Below are 18534 nucleotides of genomic sequence, written 5' to 3' on the forward strand. Positions count from 1 at the left end.
AATTAATTTCCTGATTTATAAGTGAATTCTACTGGTGGTTCTGGTAAGCTTATAGGTCATGGAATAATAGAAGTATTAAGGTTGGAAAAGACCTCTAAGACCATGGGGTCAACTGTCAACCCAGCACTGCTGCGTTTACACTAAACCATATCTCCAAGTGACACATCCACTCATTTTTTTAAACACTTCCAGAGATGATGTAATGCCACCTTTTTCTTTTTCATGACTTCCCTGGGCAGTCTGTTCAAATGCCTGACCACCCTTTCAGTGAAGAAATTTTTCTCAATATCTAATCTTTTATCAGACCCTTGCAGTTCTGAGTAGCTATAAAGATACATTTCAGGGCAGGATATAATGCTTATTAGCAAGAAGGACAAATGCTGCCATCACCTGTTGCTACTAAATTTCCTGTTAAAAGAAAGAGATCATAAGCAGCACTCTGGTGCATTTCACTTTGGTTAGTGCATTTCAACAGTCTAATGCTTATCTAGTCATTTTATTTTCCAAAATAAGTGTTAATCTTTCAGTAGATCAGTTACTTAGGTAAATATGCATACAGCTCTATTCTTCACAATTTTATCACACTGCATAGTGTCTATACTGGGCTTCAGTAACATCACTTGGAGACTTCAGAATATGCACCATGAGTGAAGAATGTCAGTCTTCATCAGCTGTTTATTTGGGAAGTAATTATTATGCAAAGTTTGCCAATGTATGCTACTGAGAAAATCTGAAAATGGAATCAATCTGCACATGTCTATTTGAACATGACAGGTACATTAGGAAAATATAACCTGTAGTCTGAAGTAATCTTGTCATTCAAGCCTGTAGGTAGGTGAAAAGTGGCTGATTAATACTGTGTATAAATTTTCTATGTGAATATCAGCTCAGATTTTTATACAGAGTATTTCATACTTGAAGATCAGTGCCTGTGAAATACAGCATTAAACATATGTTAAAGAAAACTGCATCAATGCGGCAAAAATAAGCAAGGTTTAGACTAAATTAAAGGTCAGTGTAAGGTCATCTCCAACACTGGTACCCTGCTTAAAGGCTGTGAGATGCTGTTGACTGGGCACTGTGTTGTGAAGAGCTGCCACACCAAGCCAATGTTGGCACAGGCTGCAGTCAGTTAAGTATGATGTAGCCACCAGCTCTGTGCGAAGCTAAAAGCATTGGCCCCAGGATTTTTCAGGCCTTGTCTGGGCTTCTCTTTGCCTGCCTAAGGCTTTATTTTCTTTTGTTTAAGTAAATGTCAATGTTAAAAGAGTTAATGCTCTGTCAGAAGCAGTTCTGCAGTCAACCTACTATCAAAGCCTCACCATTCTCACAGCCTGCCTCTAGTGTCTCTGATGTACTCCTCAGTGGTGCTTTCCTTGATGAAGTCTGGCTTTCCTGAGCAGTAGAAGTTTTTAAACACTCCTATAACAGATATTAAGGCTACTTGCCACTGCTTGTTTCTAAAAAAAATATGTGTGGGCTTCTGTTTCTTTACAAGTGAGAAAATTTACAAAGAATTCAGCATCTTGTTCCAAAGTTGTTGAACAACTTGGGCAAGCACAAATGGAATAGATGCTCTTACTGGACTCCTCCTAATGTGACTTCTTCTAAGGAAAATTATTGCAAACAGAAATTAACTCACAAATTGTATCTTGGAAAATTTAAGGACTACTCAGAATGACTCATAATAGTTTTAAAAAGCCCTTAATGACAGCTCTGGAACTCATATCATGGTTAAGTTTAGTAACAAACATCTGACTTTTTTCAGATATTGTTCTAAAGTATGTAAAATATCTTTCCCACAGATAACTGACTTCAATGAATAGTAAAACACCAGTTTGGTGAGACATTACAAACTAATAAAAGCGCTTTTTTTTCAATGTTACTTAGTGTTACTGTCATTTTTGTTTTAGATATGAAGCATAAGTATGTTGCCAACAGAGTCCTGGCTTTCTTCATCAAGAATTCAATGACTTCTGTCATGAGAAATAAATCCAAGATAAATATACTAGATTTTGTAATTAGGGAGATATTTTTATACTTATGGAGCTATACTTTCTATTTTTATACTTAAAAGAGTATGTGCAGTATTTTTTACAAATAGATTGAAGTCCCTGGTATCTGGCAGAACTATCATCTGGGGACTCTTTCCTTGTGACTTTACACAGAAAATTCAAAGCAGTCACAGAATATCAAGATTTTCAAATATTTCTAATTCTTCAAGGTGGGTATATATTTATATATGCATAGGTAGACATACATATGTCTGGTACCTGAGATGAACAGCTTATAACTTATAGTCATTTAAACAATCTACGCTCATAATAGGAAGACAAGAAGAACAGAGGAAATAAGAATGCGTATTTTATGACAAATAAAAATACTGAACTTTTGAGCATATATACATATGTCATGGAAATAAGTAATAATGCATTAACACAGGAATTGGTAAATTTCTTTAGGCTCTGTTCCTCCCAGAACATTCTGTAGCTTTGGATACCCACAAGGGGTGTGTGTATGTATGTATTTATACATATATATGTATGTGTATGTATGTATATATGTGCATACATACATATATATATGTATGCACATATGTTGCCTATCCCTTACTGCATTACATAAATGAATTATGTGGCTTTTATGTTATGCAAGAGCTTGTTATGCCAAGGGCTTTATTTGCATATTTTGTACATGCATTGAATTACACTGACTATTTTGCCATTGTTGATCTGCTGAGGGGCAAAAATGATAAAAGTTAATGAAAAATTCAATGATTTATACTACTAAATTCAATGGGAATTCTCTCTTACTCTTCATTGGGACCAAGATTTCAGCTCTATTTTTATCATGGGCAGAGTAAGTAAAGATGTTTCATTATTCTCCAACTCACACAAATTCTTCTTTTCATTCTGTACTGCAGGAGTATTGATACCCAGAGTTTAAAGAAACTAATCCTTATAACTTGCAATTATTTCTCTCCTACTGAACTCAACTGCAAAGCTCTGAGCTGAGTTGAGAGTGACCCAGCTGAGAAATAGATTACAAGAAAGAGGAGAAGGAATTTTCTCATAAAAAGAACAGTGGTTCTGCATTAGAACACACATCACATTATTTCCATTGTATATATTTTGTATTTTTAACAAGCTGAGGAGAGGTTATTCCCAGAGAAACTGTAGGATGATACATCAGTTTTTGGAAGGAATTTACAGAGTTGCTGTGCATCTCTTAAGCTTTCTTCTTTTTAAACTGCATGCATTTGGCTCTTTCGGGTTCCTCACGTCTTTAATCCTTTCAGCATTCTTGCTGCCTGTCTTCAGAGCTTGCATGACCAGTGAAAAACAGAACACAAAATTCTGTTTTCACCAGAGCTTGGCAAAGTCCTTAGTTGATTCCTCAGTTTTACATAAAACTTCCTGATCCAGTTAAGGCCTGCACAAAGCCGTTCAAGTCAGCTGGAAGAGTCCCACTCAGTACCATGGGCTACATATCAAACTCTCTGTGGAGACATCAAAATGCAGATTATACTGTATTTCTTTTTTTTCTTCAGTCAGTGTCTAATTGCAAACTCCTCTCTGAAAGCCCCGTGCTGACATTCCTAAAATAAACATTTCCTCATTTATTGACCAGTACTAATTCCTTAGTCTGTTACCTTTGGAAACCAATTACATTGCTCAAATTTAAAGTTTTTATCTTCCGCTTAGAAAGACTGTTGACATACCAGAAAGAGTTCAGAAAAAATAGTCACAAGTATTATCCAACATCTGGAATATCCATTTTAGACTGAGTGATTATTTTGGTTAATACAGATTAATTGTTCCTGATCTGCAGAAACCTAAATGGGGATAAAATTCTTCATAGTAGCAGGCTCCATAGTATAACAAAATTTAATGCCTTGGAAATAGGTTCTAGGAAAACCTTAAATGTTTTTAACAGAGAAGGCAAGGAATCCTTGGAATTACTTACTTAAAAGCATGCAGATTCTTAATTTAAAAGAGCTTAAATCAAGAGACAGCCCATAGCCTGTGCAGAGCTGTTGTCCTCTTGCAGGACTCATTTGATGAAATTCTATGACCTATATAATGTATATACATGAAATCCAGATAGGTTTTATTGCCTTTTTATTAATAAAGCATGTCAAATTTTTAAAACTACTTTCACCTTTTCCTACAATTTTTATGCATAAACATGTCAAAATCAGTAAACGTTTTAATTAGGTTTCACTTTTATCAATTTCACATTTTAATATCAGCCTGTGAATGTGCAGTCTTTATCTATTCAGAGGAAATCAGATCAGGATCTGTCCCAAACCTTGGACATAAAGTGTACTTTTCCCATTACAAACTTAATTGAAAACCCCAAATGTACAAATCTTTCATAAAATTACATTAGAAAAAGAATGCTTCACGTCAAACAAACATTCTTTCTAGATAAAACTGAAACATTTTGTTTGGAATTTAAGTTTTGTGTGCTTTTTACTCATATTTTAATTAATTTTCAGAAGTCATTTAAAAACAATAAATCCCATTGAGCCAAAAATGCCAAAATGGAGTGTTACTATGCTGTCAAAACACTTTATATTTTAAGCAGGTTTTATGTTCTCGATTATTTGTGTCAATTAGGCAGTAATGGCATTTTGCACTGAAACTTTTTTTTAATAAAAGATTCTAGCTGGATCTATGAGGATACATTAATACACAAGAACACAGCAAGTATTTAAAATCAAAATGAAAAAGAAATTCTACTGAACCAAAAATATGGGAGTGAAGATGTTTGCATCCACATAATTGTTCTAAGATACTCTTTCACACTATACTTAGTCTCTTAAACAAAATTATATTTGATTTGGAGTAGAATCTAAGTGAATGTAGGGATGGTGCCTCATTTTGCTCTTATTAATATCCCGAAGCATGGTTTCTCTGTTTTTTCATGGTGCTAGGGTGTTAGAATCATAGAATATCCTGAGTTGGAAGGGACTCACAAAGATCATCGAGTCCAACTCCTAGTCCTGTACAGGACACCTCAAGAATTCCACCACGTGCCTGAGAGCATTGTCTAAACGCTTCTTGAGCTCTGTCAAGCTTGGTGCTGCGACCACTTTCCTAGGGAGCCTGTTCCAGTGCCTCACCACCCTCTGCGTGAAGAACCTTTTCCTGACATCTAACCTAAATCTCCCACGACACAGCATTGTATGATAGTATGAAAGACACCATGCATTGCAATAGCTGCCTCCTATTTCAAACACAACATAACTGAACTACGGAGAAATATTATTTAGTTTGCATAGATACTCATTTCAGGTAATGTTTGTCATAAAATTTTAGTGAGAGATTCTGTGGGATGCTCTCAGAGCTGTATACTTGCATTACACTTTGTAACTCTGTGTGCCATCCTTAGACCAATCAGCGCTTCCTTTTTTTCCCTTCTGTTGAGTAGCTGGAGGACTACTTGCAATATAAGGAGATGTCCTGGGATAAAAAGTGTTTTCCCCTGGAGTTAAGAAAAAGTGTTTAACCCCAGGAGGTGGTGTTCCTGGTGTGCCAGGGCTAATCAGAAGCTACATTTCGCTACTGTAAAAATCAACATATGGTACAGGCCGGAAGAGAAGGAAGTTGAAGTAGTTGAAAAGGAGGCAGCCATGGTCTGAGCCACAAGGAGGTAGGGGCCAGCGAGCCCCACTGGGGCTGCTGCAGGAACTTGGAACAGTATTAAACTGGGCCAAGTACTGTAGCTAGGAACTGGAGAAAATTTCCTTGCTGTGAGTGGGCAGCAGAAGACGGAAAAGCAGCGGCAGAGACAGCGCAGAGTGGAGAGCTGTGGCTAAGAGTCAAAAGAGAAAACAAGCAGCAGAGATGGCACAGAGCCGGCTGAGAGAGACGCAGAGATGTTCCTGCAAGGAGGGAGAGCTGGCAACAGAATAGAGAAAACTCAATGAAGACTGTTTTGGGGGTAAGACTGAATTAAATCTCCCCAAAACCCCTTTCAGAGACCCTCTTTTGGAAAGAGGGATGGACTCCCATTTGAAGGGAGTACCAAAATGCAGCAGCATCAGAGAAGAGGAGCGAAAGTCTCTAAGGAAGGCTCAGGCTCGAGGAATTGGGATTTTCACAAAGTAAGAACAGAAAAATTCTGACTGCAATACTCAAACCTGCTGCCTTAAAAATAAAGGACACTAACTAATACCACAGAAATTAATTTGAAGGAACTGTGACCCGAAAAGTGACAAAAAGACTTTTCTCTTTTCTTCCTGGACTCTTTTTGAAGAGAAATTTAATCTAATGTAAATATGTTATTTCATCATAGAAGAGATAGTTGTTACCTATATATATATGTAAATAAACCTTGTAAGTATTTTCCCGTTCCCCCAATGCTGAGTAGCTGTGTTTTGTCTGAAAACCCTCTCACACTGAAGCAAATTTTGGGAGGGGGGCTTGAACTTGGAAATTGGATTTTTGAGGGTCTCAAACTGCCACAATATTATTCAACATGAGAAAGAAGGCAGAAAATGGGGCTCCTGTGTGCAAGTGAAGCACAATTCTGGTCCATTGCTTGTAATAGCTTCCTGTCTTCCTGCATAATATTTTCACTTTCATAAGTTTCCTTTATACTGAAAACTAAGAAAAGGTAGTTTTGAACATTTTTCACTTGCAACCTTCACTTACATAGTCCCTTAGTCACTTTTCAGTGATTTCCTTCTATTCTTTCTAGATATTTCTAGAACTCTTTGTAGCCTTGTTACATTTGATTTTGCTTTCTTTGCTTCCCTTACTTTATCTCAGCTTTGTTAGCCAGCTAGATTCCATCTAGTCTTTTCAATCTATTCATGTGTTGGTTTTGGGGGTTTGGAGGGGGATTTTTTGTCTTCCCAGGATGTAATGAATAATGCAAATTACTTTGCTGCTACCTAACAAAAAGTATCATGTAGCTTTAGGTTTAGTTCTTTATTGCTTCGTTTGCCTCCCTGCAGTAGGTGGTGTCTTTTGATTGACTTTTTTCAGTCTTTGTTTTAGCTTAACAGCTGAATTTATGGACTGTAGTGTTTTATTAAAACATATTTTGATTTCATAGCTCAAATAACAGAATAGAAAACTCCAGTTTCCAGCAATCATGTCTCTGTTTTCTCAAAAAAATGGCTGATTTGTTTTAGAGTGAGGAAAGGAATTGCATCTTAATGCAGACATAGATAAAAGCTATTCAAATTCCTATACAGTCCTGTATTTCCACTTTCTTTCAAAATAGATGTAATTATTGTGATATATATGAAAGCTAATCAATATTATACATAAGGTACAGTAAATGCTAAATTGCTGTACATCCATTATACAGCACATCTGGCATGAATGCCAGATTTGTTAGCAATACCCTCTTGTGATTAAAACATCTTAATACATTACGTTACTAACATTTTACCCCACAACACTGTCTTTCCACTAAAAAAATGCAGAGTGCTTTATGAATAGATAAAGGAAGTAGAACCTAGCTCCAAAAATTATTGCCATTTAAAATTTAATTAACTAATGTAGTAGATTATAAAGTGTCTTACTGAAGACAAGGCACCCACCCAAATATATTTTTCTCTTACTTGGATTCCACCTCTCTGTCTTTGTCAAAACCTATTGTGACATTTTGAAATTCACTCTTGGGTGCTCACATTGTGGGTCATTTTATAGAGAGCGCATTCACAAACTCTATTCTCTGCCCTTTCCCCACTATATCTGAGAGCGTTCCCACCCCCAATTACTTAACATCCTGAAAAATATTAAAGTGCCACCATCAAAACTTTCCAATGGTGCATGAATCTGGGATTTCTGAATAGATGTAAAATCTACTTTGTAAATGTTTACATAGGGATTGGAGTAATGCCTTAGAAAACTCTGGTCAGGCTACAAAAAAGAAATCCTTATTAAAGAGGAAGAGAGAACTCTATGATTCCTGACTCTGAAGAATAAACAATAGCTCTTTAAAATTACAAGTAGGTGAATATATTATGAAGATATTTGACTTAATGCTTTGCAATGCACTTTGTTCAGGAATTTCTGTTTGTTTGGAGTTTTGTTTGCTTGTTTTTAATGAAGACATTTAGTGCACATTCTGTAACATTTTAATTCTATTCTGAAATTATACATGGCAAGCTTTAGGGTTTTATACTAGACACAGGAATGTATGCACACTTATTCCTTCAATAGTTCTGCAGCATACGATTGAGGTATATTTGTGAGCACACAGCATGTACTGACTTGAACATTAATACCAGAACGACATCATTTGGAACTAATGGGGATTTCAGTTCTGAACTGTGATCACCTTTGCTAAGAGAATTCTTCACAGCCTTGACTCTTTGGTGTCGTGTCGTACTCAGGAATGAATGCATAATACGTAATCTGCCCATACAAGCTCATGCGTTGCTGGGATCAATATTTAATTATTAACATGGCTGAAATCTAAATTTTTAGCTAAAAAAGGGTAGAGTAATTGCGATGTGTTCAAATAAAGTAATTGATATATGTGTACAGGTGGGGTGTCAAATAAGCAAACAAATAAGCTACCAGGGAATGAAACAGATATGATATGGACAGATATAACAGCCAAGTCAAAAGCTCCTTGGTTCAATTGGTTCAGTAAAAGCTCCTGGCAACACTGCTTAAGACAAATTTTAAAAACATTATAGAAAAATGTCTTAATATACTTTACAGAAGCTGGTGGTCAGTGATGTAATAGATCTTATTTGACTGATTTCCGTTAAGATTAGAAGCATCTGGGTTGCAAAATGAAAACCGGAATAAATACTAAAATAATTTATACAGGCTCTATATTGAGGGTAGTTTTATTCATTGTAGAATTAAATCTACTCTGTCTGAAACTTAAAATGTCTGAAACTGAAAATTAAAATGGTAGTCATTATTCATGAAAATAAATATATAGGGTGTTATTCATGATAGGAGAATGTATCATGTATAAATGGTCAATAAATCATTTTAGGGGAAAAGTGATATGGAAAATGGTGGCACTTAAGCTTTCAATTTTCATTAAAATTGTAACTGCGGCAAGTTGTTCAGCAGAGAGATAATCTCTGCTACAAAAACCCAAGTAAGCACTCCTAGCTGTTCAGAAATTTGCAAAAACTACTACCCCTTTAGCCAGTACCTGGCTCTGCTGACTTCCAAAACCTGCCATAGACCCTGCAAAGGGGCAGTGCAGGGTGATGCTCTCATATACTGTGTGCTCATTTCCTCTTTGGTTTTGAAATCTGTATGGCTTTAACTTGCACTAAATTTGTCACAAAGGACAGGGGGAAATTTGCTGGCAAAGTCAATACTATTAGTAAAATAGTACAATGGAGAAACTCTGTTTTACAACTGATTTTACTGCATTTTCTTATTTTCCTTATCTACCTTTTTGCTTGTTTTGTCAAAATACATCCTTAACCTGCCATCAGTAGCTAGTTAACTGTGTTTCTGGTTAAATCATTAAGCCACCTACACTTAAATGATCACATTCAGGTTCAAAACACTTAATTCCAGGAGCTTTGTTTTGACAAGATCACCAACAGAGGTCAAATTTAGTGCACTGAGCATGCTGGCATCTCAGACCCTGTTGAGTCACCATCTCTGCCATAAGCTGTATTTCATATGCTATACATATATCTTTTCATGCTATATGTAATACCATGAAAAGATATTATGCCTATAACTAACCCAATGCCTTAAAAAACCTCATTATAGAAAATGTTGCAACTAGGATTAGCACTATAATGTAGTTACATACCAGTTGATATCACTCCTCTTCCAAACATATCCTACGGCAGACAGTCCTCTTCCTTCCCCCAAGCAGAGATGGAGAGAGGGGCAGGAGCAGGGTTGTAATACTCTTTTTTTTCCAGTCCTCAGGTCACATTTTACTTAAGGTACAGACCAATCAAGAAGCCCAAAGACTGCAGTGAGTGATGCCAACTGCAGAGCTCTTGGCTTCCATCTGCACTTTGGGAGGCACACATTGAGCTGCATCATTCCCACTTCCTCTGCTTTTAGACATTGCAAAAAGTATTTCTCATCAGGACTTAAAAATCAGCCATTTAGATGAAGACAAAGAAGGTGAGCAGATGAAGAAGGCAAGAGGACAAAACACCTTCTAGATTTCAGACTGAAAAGAAAGACCTGATTTAGTCAGTTAGAGTTTTCAGAAGAATTGGACTCTGAATGTAAGAGTTCATGGTTTACGGCAGTAAGGACCATATGGTAGTTCCCTTTTTGGCTATTTAGCAAGACTTAATTTTCAAGTACAGTTTAATTTTATTCATTGCCTTAACTTTTTTTTTTTCAGGTTTTAATTTTCTGTATGACATTAATCTTTCCCTAGTGTTTCATTTTCAGAGGTTTTTTTGTTTGTTTGTTTGTTTTAAGGAACCTTTTGGTCTGTGGTTTTTTACCTCTTCCAATTACCTTACAGGTAACAATTAAACCACTGCTAAGTAGAATATTGTGAGGTTTTACATGCTGTACTGGCAATAGAGCATTCCTAAATCCTTCACTGAAGTTTACCTATCTTGAAAACTGTTGGTTTCCGCTTACAACATACTCATAGCACACTACCAATCACTTGTTTTGCACTGACCTTCTGGTTGTTGGAAGAAATTAGACTACCAGTTATGGTAGGACAAGTTCAATTTCTGTGATATTTGTTCAGCTGCTACAGAGGCAAATAAAAGCCAAATTAATTTGATTTGCACAGGCTGTATATTGCCATCTAACTGACAGACAGCATAGCTCTTCTCTAGAACAACTCACATGATCCATCAACTGTTTTCAAAATACTGCAGCAGGTTACCCCTTCCTAGGAAGAAAGCAAAGTTTCAGGAAAAAAAAATGCTCTCCTGTGGATTTGTGAAAGATACATCATTAATGGTTCACACTGTCCACACAAATAAAAGTGCTTGTACTTCATATTCAATTTTCTTCATGTCCCTAAAGTTTCATACATATAAATAAATATGTAAACATATGTACATAAACACGTAACCATATATGTATATATGTATATTAGTAAATATATCTATATATGTAAACATAAGTGTATATGTCTATTTGTATATATTTAAATATATATATTTACATTATCTTCTCTTGTATCCTGTCTTAAGTTCATTTTCCTCCTTTGGAATGGAAAGATGAACACATATGGTATTATAATGATATACAACTCATTAAAAACAAAACCAAAAACTCCTTGCAATTCAAAATCACTACATGTGCAAATTAATCAAGGCAAAAGTTACTTCAAGTTACTCCAGGTCTCACTATTTCCCAGCAATTCTCTGCATTCCCTTTAACGGGAGTCCTTGCACTTTCAGGTTATGAAAGGCCCTATTTTGAAGTATTGATTCTTTTTAAAGCAATCTCATCTTTTCTGGAATGTGAGTTACATGTGTGAAAACAGGGTACATCAGCATACCCAGTCACTGCAAAAGAGCAGCGTGTTCTCAGCTAAAGCCAATTTGGCATGTTAGAGGTTACTGAACTGGTAATGGTGTTTCACGATGGTCTAGTAAAAGGAATGACAAAGTTGTTACAAAAGAAAAATCTCATGATGTTGTGTGCTATCTTCTCCCAGATGGCTGTGACCGAAAAGGCCTCAAGTGATTATTACTGAGCAGTTTGAGTTGACTTGTTCTGGTTTAGAGTTTGTGGAAATAAAGCAAGCCCTGAGGAAGGGCATGCAAAGAGAAGATCTCTGGTTAGGGACTTGATTTTTCCTAGTACAGATGGTGAGCCTGCACAGTAACTCAGATCTGTAAGGTTCAGACAGTCCTATACAAATAGATGAATCCTTTGCATCAGAAGAACTGAATGCCTTTAAAGAAAAAAACACTTTCAATGAATGCCTGTTGAAATTCAAATCTTAATTCATGCCAGCTATGCTTGTGTCCCCTTTAGATTCTCTTTCTGTGAACATTTAAGCAAGCAATCATTGTAGAACCCAAAATTTAACTGCACATCTTCCATAGTCAGATAAGATATAAGTTTTCTATGGAATGGGAAACTAATTGAAATGGCAAGGTGTAGAAGGGGAAATATTCCAGTAAAATCTTATTGGAGCCCTGCAATAGGAGCAACTGAGCACCCACCAAAAGATAAATTATTCATATATAATAGGGGAAGCACATATGTAGATATCCTATGTGACACTGAGGAAAACAGAATACATATACTTTATATACATGCAAATATGTCCTTTATATTATAAATGTCTATACCTACATATAAAGCTGTATAAAAGATATTGTCATAGGTTTACTACTTCTAAAAGACCAAGTGGGAATTTTTTTTCTTTCTCCTGCATCATTATCAAAGAGGGATGTTGAATGAAGAACAGGGAGGGTGGTTCTTTTAGCTGAGGTGATCAACACACAAAAGAAATGGCTGCAGTTTGCATTCCAAACTGATGGCCCTCAGAAGACTGGGGGGGGGGGGGGGGGGGGTATTATTTTTTTTCTCCTGGAGAAACGGCAGGCACTTTTGTCCTGACTCAGGGAGAGGATGTGCGTGGAGGGATTTTTGTTTTGTTTTCTCCATTTTCGGCTTCTCCTGCGCACTGGGGCCCCCACGTGGAGACTGCCAGAGCCCGACAGCGCCCCCTGCTGATCATGGCTAGAATTGCGGCAAAAAGCTGAAAGTGCTCAACGATTTTTTTGAAAGGAACTTTGGGTACAGAATTTTTGTTTAGTTGTTTTTGTGTTCTTTTCTTGTTCTGCCAATACATGTACATCATTTAATAAAGGGCTGTTATCTTTTCTTTCTCCATACTTCCTCAATTGGAGCCTCAGTTTTAGATTTACAATTACTTAGAGGGAGGAGCTTGGTCTTCCTCATAATTCATCCTCCTTAGCAAAACACTTCAGCCCCGTTAAACTGAGACAGACTCACACATTCTGCAACTCTGCTATTTTAAAAGTGACCTGTAAATATTTCCTTGTTTAGTTTCTGGAGTTTTTCCTCCTTGGAAAGAGGATTTCAAAGTGATTGTGGATTATCAAAAGCCTGCTTTAATTAAAACCCAATATTAATAATGAGTTGTACACATACATGACCAAAATAGTCAAGGTGAGCAATAGTTCCATATACAATGCATATATGGAATTAGCATCCCTAAAGGCAACTTCATGGATCAGCAAACAAAGTGGTGACTTATTTGAATGCAGAAAATGTCAGAGGAGACACCACAGCTCCAGCCTCATTATTCAAAAGTAAATAAGTCACATGACTGCTTGATACGGTGATGCCTATTTCCTTCTAGACATTCATTAGACATTTGTTCTTATTCTCAAACAAAAATCAGAGAATAATAAAGAAAACCAAAGAATAATAAAGCAGTAAATCATTTTCTTTATTCCTCTTTCTAATGTGGTGCAGAGTATGCAATCCCAGTGTCCTATGTTCTGTGTGACTGTGTCCACCCTCTGGACTGCGCAGTGTCTTGTCCTCTTTTACTCCTGTTAAATAACACAGGCAGCTCTGAGGTTGCCAGCAATGATGAGTTTGTACTCAGCCACACAAGCGTAAGGAATAGTCTTGTGCTTTCTACCATTTTTTTGCAAAATATCTCTTCTGAAGCAGCTCAAGGGTAGTGTGCTGGATAGGTACCCTATCGTCTACTCATGATGTACTTCTAAAACCAAGACCTCTTTACCTCATCCAAGCATATGTGCAGATCAAGCTGGAATGATCAAGTGAGGGAGATCCATTTCCTTCTCACTGTTTCTTATAGAGGAGGTGTCACACCGCTGAGAACAGCAGCAATGCTCCAATATAACAGATGACACATCGGTCCTCATGTTACTTTTCCTCAGGCTTTTTGGTACTGGGTAAAGAACGAGGATTGTGCTGGCATTGCAAACTCTTTCTCAAGCAGAAAGAATTGCAATTGTCTCCTTCATTATCATGCAGAAATAAGCAGGAGAGGGTGATGATTTGACATGCATATTCTGGTGTTTGAGTCTGTGAGTTTATGAGCACTTTCATAGCCTGCTAATTCGCATGGAAGTAGGAAATACCTGGCACTCCACAGGATGTTGAGCCCTTATTTACACTAATGTCAGCTTTTATGATTTAACATAACATTTATGCCTGTGCAATCACAGATGAGATTTTCAAACATGAAATTTTTTTACTGCAGATGAATTACTGTAATTACATCTCACTAAAGCAATACAACATACTTTCTTAGCTATGAAGAAAAAAGCTATAAAGATAAAAGATTTATCTATATCTGAAAATTAATCAGACTTGTGAATGCATTCTCTGGACTCAGTCAAATTCGGAAACATCATGTGTGGGCAGTGTTCATGACTAGGAAAAAGACAATAAACAGTGTAGATACTAGTCAGCCCTGCCTTTAACCAAGTAAATTGCTAGTCTGGGAACTTATTACTCCTAACTAGGATGACCTGAACACAGTCATTAACACTTGAGAAAATGCCAGGCATGCTGCACCTCCTTACTATTATTGGCTCTTTTATTTAAGAAGTAAAACTGAAATCACTTCCAAACTTTAATAGCAGCTAAAAGAATACCTAGAGGGTGGGAGTGCTAAGAAGAAAATCATTCTTCCTATTTATTGTAATTTCATATGGAGAAAAACAACTAAGGATTGGAAAGCATATTTGTTGGCAAAAGAATTTGCTAAAGATTGAAAACATGGTGGGGCTTTTCAGCAAATTCCCTTGCTGATAAATGAACACTAATGCTTAAGCCCTTCTAATGAAGACAAGTTTACCATGGAATAAAGTCATCAATGATGAGCAGAAAATAGGGCATTTGTAAATACAGTGTAATGCAGAATGATAAAGCACATCCAATTTATGCCAAGACGTGCTTGCAGAAGTACGATAAATAATATCTGCATAATCAATGACTGGAAGAAAGACAGACTGAATAAATTATTTTCTGGCAATTTACAGAAAACAAGCCTAGCACAAAAAAAGACAATTTGACATTAGTCTTTTAACAAGATTGTTTGACAAACACTAAAACCAAACTTACTAATGATTCAAAGGACACAGTATTTATAACTGTCTATTTTCATTAGAGATAGAAAATTTGAATTAGGGCAAGAGCAAAATTCTTGTTTTTTAAGGTAAAAGGTAGAATAAACAACGTAATAATATACATAAAATCCCACATGGATATACATATACACATATATATATGAATATGTGTGTGTGTGTATGTGTTTTTCCCTGTACCCGAGATTCTTTGGTTTAAAAATACACACAGATTGAGAGGGATGGGAGAGAAAGCTAGAGAAAAATATATTTGAGGCTCATCAATAGCTACTAATAATGAGATACTATATGTATTAGAATTACCTATAGTAGATATGCATTTAATGGCTGGATGCTACACCCACTGGTCTCAATGGGAAATTTTTAATTGAATTGCGTGAACTAACCTTTAAAGAAATTATGGAACTACGTTAAAACTGAATTGGGAAAGTTGTAAATTATATCGCCATTCATTTACAGAGCCATTTACTTTATGATGTTAAATATCTCTATGATGCATGTTTTTAGAAAGCTTCAGTAGCTGTTTAGGATACCAAGAGTACCAAAATGAGCGATAAGCCATTTAATATCGAGATATTGGCTTTGGAGGACCATGTTACTGAACAGAAACAATTACCCTCATGCTTCCATCAACAAAAATAAAACAAAAATTAATGAAAATATATGGGAGCTGACAGTACATAAAACTTTTTCCTGTAAAGATATTCAATTGATTGTTATAATCTGCATAAAACAACTAGATATCCAACTTAAAAAAACATTTAGCAGTTTTTGACCTTCAGTCTATGGAGGACTTTAAAATTCAAATAGCCACTAGATTTTCTTTCTACATAAGACATTCAATGATGTCTTTAGCACTACATGCTCTGTTAGTAAATAAAACACTGCTCTTATTTTGGTGTTGTCTCAGCCCTATTAAAACCTCTTTTCATTTATCTATGAAAAAGTTCAAGCAGGCTAAAGTTTGTCATTTTTTCTATTTATGTGACACAAGCCTAATTTCATCAGCTAAGCAGATGAAAAATGAAAATCAATAGTCAACAAATTTGATGCTGAGTGGGATGGTTCATTGTGACTAAGAAGAGACTGTGAAATCTGTTTCCTTAAAATTTGCTTCTGACTTTGGGATTTGGCTAGTGGTTTGAACCTACACAGGTGGCAGTATCACTTTTCTGGGGACTCCACAACAAATTTTCATCTATTGTTGTAAAATGGGCATGTTTCAAGTAATCATATCTTGATAAGACACAGTCTAATTAATGGAAATAGTTATTAGAGGTCTTAACATCTCCCCAGAGGTTTCACTTCAGCCTATAGGTCTTCAGACGCTGGTCAGGCTTCACTGCCTGAGTGCACAGAGTTACTTCCCAAAGTCTTTACACCTATTTCAGGACATCAAGGCTTCACTGCACAAAGACTTATGTAATAAAAACCTGAAAAGCAGTTGCTGCTCCCTCTTCCAGACCCAGGCAGCAGTCACACACAGAGACAGGGCCTAGGAAGGGCCTGAGCACAGACCTCAAAGCAAGTGGAGCAAGCACCCCATGCTAGTTCCCAGAGAGCCTTTTGGAAAGGCTAGAGAGTGTGTGTTGAGGTGCTTTTTGTTGGAGAATCTATACCTTACATAAACCATGCATGTGTGAGAAAGTTAAGGACTTTCTACAGGTTGGAAATGGCCACACACTGAGCAGTTCTCTGAAATGGTAGCTTCACCCATTGCTTAGGAAAATGTGCTGCTAGCAATAAACTAAAAATTCACATTCTGAACATAATAGACTGAGGTATAAGACAATATGTCACTTTTTGAAACAAAATATCTATGGATAGTTTATTTTTGTGCAATACTGCTTTGCTGTTTAGGATTTGACTAAGTAATATTGACAGGAAAAAGAGTTTCAGCTTCAATGGAAGCTTTACTGCACTCTCCCAAGTGCTGCATTTCTTGTGCCGACTAATATGGCATCAAGGCTAAGAAAGTCAAATGGCTTCTGCAGAATGAGATGATCAAACCCTTAAAGAAGCATTGGTAAAATTTTCAGTGTTCTTAGCATTGTAAGCACCAATTATTTGGTGATGCTGCCTCCTACACTGCAGTGAACCTGCAGGTGGAAGACAAGGGCACATGGATATTTCTGGGTGGAAAAATCCCTTTATAAAATATGGGGTTTTTACAAGAAAAATACTATACCAATTTCCAGCCCTCTGATCCCATCTACTTCCTACCCACAACAGAGCCATCTGAACAAAATATTAAAAGAAATAGTTCGTTTTGAGGGCCTAACAGAGCCATTTACTCTCCCGGATCTTGAAAGAAAAAGGTGAGAATTAAGTTGCCATTTGCAAATACATATATTTACCAATATTGGTAGATAGGGGTTTTTGTCTATATGAGGTGCATTTTATAAATACTAGTAATTTCAAGTTGACAGTAGATTGTACTTAAACTAAAACACATGAGGAATGGAAATAGTTCTGACTCTAGGATGTTCACGTATAAAATGCCACGTGTACATGTTTTGCTGATTCCTAGGAGCTTCCTTTTGAACAAATCAGTCATACAATCAATCAGGAGAAGGAAAAGAGGGACAAAAGCGGGTGTTAGGCATTATATTTTGTGACGGGCTGAAGACAGCATTAGTGTTCTAATCAAGGGGTTTTTTGAAGCTAATAACAAAGTCTAAGAAAAGCAATTAAACATAAGACATGTGAGGAAATAAATGAAAATAAGTGGAGAATCTAAACATTGATTTCCTTTTATGTAATTCTGGTAATGAGTGTTATTTTATCATGTGTTTCTCCACTATAAAGATGCATGACCCAATCGTTCACAGCTCTGTGCTGCCATAAAAATGACCTATGAAAACTCATGCAAGGGAATTTTAGAGGCAGCGTTTAAAAAAAAAGAAAAAAAATCACTTTATAGCATGAAGTAGCCAGAATAGCACGAGTGTTAAATAATTGCACTTGCTAACATGATTTCTTGACATCATGGTTATCTCCTAGCAGTAACCTGTGAAGTTACTCCCACAATATAACTTAAAAGAGATATGGTCATCCTAAAATAAAGGGAGCAAAAAATCATGAAATCCACCATCCACCTTTCAGCTGCAATGACTGTAACTGCAATTAGCAGTGGCCATATTTTAGTGCAGTTTTCTAGGTTCTCTCTCCTGTATGGAAAAGTAGTATGGTAAGAAATGCTGAAAGACACCCTTGAATATCCTTCACCTGATCTGCCTTGCGTGTTTCTTACCAGAAGCCAAAGATCTTGGCCATTAAGTTCAAGGGATAAAACCTGCTCAAACTTTAGCATTCCATTTAGTGTTAATTTATCGTTGAACTTTTATGGAACTACAAAAGTTTTACTATCTTTATTAAAGCCATCTATGTTTATTGCATACTGAAGCTGCAGCAAGGAGATTCTGGGTTGAATACTTCATTTATGTAATTTTTCTTTTTTATTTTAAAAGAAAAAT

At 36.3% G+C, this 18534-nt stretch overlaps 1 long non-coding RNA gene across 1 annotated transcript in view; it reads right to left on the reverse strand.

Annotated features, from left to right (window-relative positions):
- Nucleotides 1-14261: 14261 nt before the first annotated feature.
- LOC113956076 overlaps nucleotides 14262-18534 on the reverse strand; it is a 28998-nt gene continuing 24725 nt past the window's right edge. The window contains exon 6 of the long non-coding RNA XR_003530741.1: nucleotides 14262-14342. This is a non-coding gene — a long non-coding RNA (uncharacterized LOC113956076). The remainder of the gene's footprint in view (nucleotides 14343-18534) is intronic.

The sequence above is a fragment of the Corapipo altera genome, unplaced genomic scaffold, assembly GCF_003945725.1.
Source record: "Corapipo altera isolate COAL_440 unplaced genomic scaffold, ASM394572v1 212, whole genome shotgun sequence".
NCBI classification, from domain to species: domain Eukaryota; kingdom Metazoa; phylum Chordata; class Aves; order Passeriformes; family Pipridae; genus Corapipo; species Corapipo altera.